We start from the raw sequence: 5,159 nt of genomic DNA on the forward strand, positions 1-5,159 counted from the left end.
GGAGAAGGGGCTGGTGACTGAGTGAGCGGTGCCAGCGCGTGGAACAGAGCGTGGGACACTCGGCATCACTGTTTTCTGTGAGGAGATGAACGTGGACAAGGGGGTTGGAGAAGAAGGATTTGCAAGCGAGTGCCGATTCCTGGGTGCCTGCCGGGCGCTGTGCGCAGAGCAGCGAGGGGCAGCACCCCCAGCCCACCCACTGCTGCCGCTTCCTGCCACCGCCTGAGGTCACTGCCCTCGCCAGGTCACCACTTTAACTGCTTTTTTAATTATGCCCTAATCTGGACCTTTAAAGTGGTCTGGAAAGAGGAAAGAAAAAGAAAAGAGGTTGCAGATGTGCAATGGTCAAGCACCGCGGGGCCATCCCACCCTGCCGCAGGTCTGCCGGTCCTTGCTGGGTGTCCCCAGTAGCTTTTGCCTACACGTTGCATCTTTTTAAGGTTTTGGGGCTCTTTGTCTCTGCTCTCCTCTCTGCCAGCCCTGCCACATGCATTGTACCGGCTCAGTTAAAGTGATCTGGTGGTGAGTTACTGGATTTAATTTGGAGGGTTTACTTTCCATGCAAAGACAGCCCCTGCGCTGCAGCCAGCTGAAAGCCGGGGCTGCCCCGAGCTTGCTGCCACCACTGTTTGCCAACCACACTCCTGCGTGGGATGGAAACACAAGATCCTGGGCCAGGAGCAAGGTGACGGCTGCCCCAGCTGTTCTGTCCCAGTTGCAGCACGTGGCTCCCCTGTGCAGCATCATCCTGTCCCAAAACCCAGTCGTTCCTGCTGCGGGTGTCAGGGGATGGAGAAGCTGAGGTCACCCTCCTGCTGCCACCAGGAGAGAGGCTCTGGTGGCAAAAAGAGTGCAGGGCTGGGGCTGGTGGGCAGTGCTGCCGTCACAGACAGGGCTCCTGCCGTGGCTTTACCCCTTCTGCTGGGTGGAAATGGCCAAAAAATGGAAAAGGTGCAGGAGCAGCGCTGCCGTGTGTCGCTGTGCGAGGCTGTGCCCGGCCGTGCTGCAGGAGGTGTGCAGGACTGTGCCGGGTTGCCATTGCTCCCTGGGCAGCAGCTGCAGTTGCTGCCAACTCTCACAGCTGCAAATTGCTGCTGATTTCCTCCCACAGCTGCAACTGGGACAGGAGTTGCCCTTTTGGGCAATTGGCCACACCTGGGCACGACTTGCCCTGGGGCTTCTGTGCCTGCAGTGCGTGATGGGGAGTCCTGCCTGAGGGAAGGGCAGCTCCTGTACACCCCAGCCTGGCTCTGGCCCCCCAAAATAGGATATAGCCTGCAGCAGCACGGTCCTTTGCCGTGGGATGTGAATTTTATTTCTTCAAGGATGAGATTGAGTTTCTGCTTTGGCTCTCCAGGTTGCCTAGAGGTAAGTGGGACCCGCGTGAGATCTTGCTGCTAATGTGGAGCGTCGTTGGGATTTGTGTTTCTGTGCGGGAGCTGGTTTGGGTGGTGAAACTGCTGATGGGGCTGGTGGCATTGCCCCATGGCTCAGCAGTGAGGCAGCAGAAATGCTGTAGCTTAACTCTAACCAAAGCCCTAACCCTGACTTGGAAAAAAAACCCCAACAACCCACAAAACCCCAAATAAGTTCAGACCTAAGTATTCCCGATTGGGTAAAGTGATTTTGTCTATTATAGCAAAGCACTTTTATCAGGGAGCTGAGAAGCACATTCAGGTAAATTTTATCGTCACTGTTCCCAAGACAAGAAGCTGAGGCAGAAGCAGAGGTGGGGACAGGCCCCATTGCCTTGTCCAAGTGCTGCTTCTTAGCCCAGCACCCGTGGTGCGTCAGGGTCGGAAGATGAAGGTCTGGGTGCTGTTGGCTGATGCTGGGGGTGGCTGTCCCGAAGGGCTGCAGCTTAGAATGGCTGAGAGTTTGTTTTAAATGGTTCCTGGGCTTTGGGATGAGCCCCTTGTGCGTAATTCCTACAGTTTGCATGGCTGTCGGCGTCCTCGTGCCTTGCTGGCTTTAGTTTGGAGCAAAAGCTCCTAAACTCTTGGGGAAATTTTACTGTCCTCTCACTGCAGCTCAAAGGACAAAAAGTGGCTCCAAAGCACTCAGGATAAGTGCCAGGTTGAGGTGTGGGGCAGGGAAGTGGAGAGCAGATGTCTCGGGTACCAGCAGCCCCCTACCCTTTGGTCCCACCTTGCAGCTGGTGTTAGAGAAAGGCTTTTATCAGACAGTCCGGATCTATTACCCCAAACTCTCCAGCTGGGAATGGAGGAAGAAGCCCTTCATGAGCCCAAAATTCCCGAAGCTGCTGGGAATTGCATCATTCGTACGTTCAGCTGAGCCTGAGCCAGTTGGGAGCAGGGCAGGCAGAGCTCTGCCAGGAGGAGGAGGAGGTAGAGGAAGGCTCCGTGTGCCTTTGCTGGGACACAGCTTAACTCTCCAAGCGGGACTGTGCCTGCGTCGCTCTGCTGAAGGTGTGTTTCTGCAGCAGGCAGGACCAACTACAACCAAAGGGGCATTTCGACCCGTCTCTCACAAAACAGGCTTCGGAATTTCAGCAAGTGCCAAGAGGGTAGATGTAATCAAGGGAGGTTGCTTTTTTGGAGATGCAATACTTCTGTTAAGCAAGCACGCTGGTTCTGTCCCTGCTAATTGAAGTAAATCGCTTTCTGCAATCAAATTGGGAAGTTCCCCTTCCGATCGTGACGCGAGTTGTGCACTATTTCCAGTATTTAGTCTGCTTTTTGTGTTCTCCCTTTAATTAACGTCATGCATTCTGTTGATTTCTGCAAGCCTGTTTGAAGGGCTCTGTCACTTTTTAGAGCAGAGGGGAGACAGGAGGGATTGCTTTGTCTTGCGTTTCTCTTTCTCATCCCCCAGCCTGTGTTCTGGGACTGTTGCTGAGGCAGAGCTCGGATAATTTTGAAGCTGGTTTCCCTCAGCCATAAGCCCAGCAGCGGCCAGTGCTCCAAGTGTGGGCTGCTGGATCCCCACGGGCTGCGGGCTCAGCAGGAGGAGAAATATTTTTTAATCTAGTCCATCAGAAAATTACTATTCCAGATTAGAAATTAAGACCATCAAGTGGGCATGAGTCATTCTATTTGCTGTGGTCGCAGTTTTTCCTCTCATTAATCTTAGGGCCTGTTTTCACTGCTGTGCTCTGAATAAGAGGGAAGGCTGCGAACCATCATGTAAATGCGCCGCCCCAGCCCAGCAGCTCTCGGCTCCTGCTCCTTGGGCCGGGCACAATTGCCAGTGTCCCTTTTTTTATTTTAATTCTTTCCATTCTGTAGAGTTGTCCCAAGCATTTTGCAACGGCTATGTTGAAATACAAGGCTTTATCTACAGGCAAACATAAACCGTTTTAATTTAACTAATGTGAAAACCTGGTTCAGATTAATCATAGAATCATCATAGAATGCTATTTTATTTTGCTTAAGTTTAAATGGATTTTGAATTGGCATAAAACTTAAAGGGAAAAAGCACTCTGGAATTGCAAGAAGGAAGTGTGCAAAAGACTTGGCACCTACGTGACTGAACCAGTTGCTTTTGGTTCTGGAGAGAAAGTGGTGTCTGTCTCGGAGGACACAAACCCCTGGCACAGATGGACTTGGCTGGGTGAACCTTCTCGGGGGAGCGGGGAGGCGAAGCCGTGGAGGGGGTGGTGGGACACCCAGAGATCAGCGTGGCTGCAGGGCTTTGCACTAGCAGCGAACAAACTGACAATAAAGTGTATTTAAAAGCAGGGCTGTGTGCTGGGAGAGCTCAGCCTGAGCCCCCAGGGAGCGTGACGGAGCCCTCGGCCGCCCTGATGGCACCAGGCCAGCATGGGGGGACACCTCATTCCTGAGGCAGCGGCTGCATCTCTCAGTGGCGTCAATTTGCCTGGTGGTGCTGAGGGGCTGGAGGGCACACGCGACAGCATCTGCAAACCCGCAGTGGGTGCGAGAGGGACGTGACCACGCGCCGATCTGGTAACCAGCAGCAGTCGCCATCTGTCCCGCAAGCAGCTCTCCCCAGAGCATTTCCACTCTTGAGCGGGAAGGAAATTCAGAGAAGGGCAGGGGGGTTGCTGGGCTGGGGTCAGTTCTGCAGCCAGGGCTGGCTTTGTGGCTCTCCTTCGGCGCTTGCAGGGCCACGCGAGCTCTTGGTCCGCCTCACAAGCAGGTTGTGTGAATTTGAGGAGTCAGGTTTTGTCCTGTGGTGTCAAGGTCTAAAGCCAAATCCATCCCTGGGACAGTCCCACTGTAGGCATCAGTGCTACATAGGCAGGTCCTGGGGTTTTGCTCGCGGTAAGAGCAGATTTGGGTTGCTCGCGGTGGCTTGAAATGCTGTCTCTGTGGCCGGTTGTCGGAAGAGAGGAGCCAGTCGTGTTCTGGACTGCAACAGCTCTGCTGTGATGACAGGATCAAAACATTAAGGATGCTGCTTCTTGGGGAAATACAGGAATCCAAAACATCTGGTAAGTTTGTTTGTGCTTGTGTTGCCTTCCTTCATGCCTTTGTTCACCCTTTCCAATTACTGCTTCTAAGTATAAACTTAAAACAGAGACTCGGCTGAGTTTGTGGGGAACATATGGACAAATGGAAAATAAACAGCGTGAGGAATTCTTGGCTAATGAGCTCTTGAATGATAAGATACCACCAAACAAAAAAAAAAAACAAAAAAAATGAAAAAGGCAGAGGTCTGAGCTTCGGTTCTGCTGTATCATGAGCAGAAAGTTTCACTCGTGATACCCAACACCGCTTTGATGCTGTGCTGCAATATCTCTCTCATGGTCTCTTCAGGCTCCAGCCTGCTTGGGGACACGACTGCTTGTTGTCTGCACTGGACCCGTACTTGGAGGCTCGTTCCAGCTGTGCAGGGCCCACAGCTGGATTCAAGCCATGGCAATGGTCTCCAGCCAAAGCTCTGCTGGACTGGGACCCATCGAGCAGAGCTCGAGGCAGAGCTGCAACGGAGACGACGGAGGAGCCGCATCGTCCTCCGACCGGTGGCACTGGCTCCGTGCTGGCTTTCCACGAGCAGCACGTGTTTCCCCTTTTGGCCTCTCTCGATACATATGCAATTCATTACTCCAGCTGAACAACAGGAACCCGGTCCTTCCTCCTCAAGTTCAAGGTTCGCGTCTCTCTTTCTTCCTGGCAGAAGAAACGATGCTTCCTTACACTGGAGGCAAGAGTTGCCCGCCTGCCTTTGCTGTT

Source organism: Apaloderma vittatum, unplaced genomic scaffold (genome assembly GCF_000703405.1).
Source record: "Apaloderma vittatum isolate BGI_N311 unplaced genomic scaffold, ASM70340v1 scaffold4397, whole genome shotgun sequence".
Classification (NCBI taxonomy): Eukaryota; Metazoa; Chordata; class Aves; order Trogoniformes; family Trogonidae; genus Apaloderma; species Apaloderma vittatum.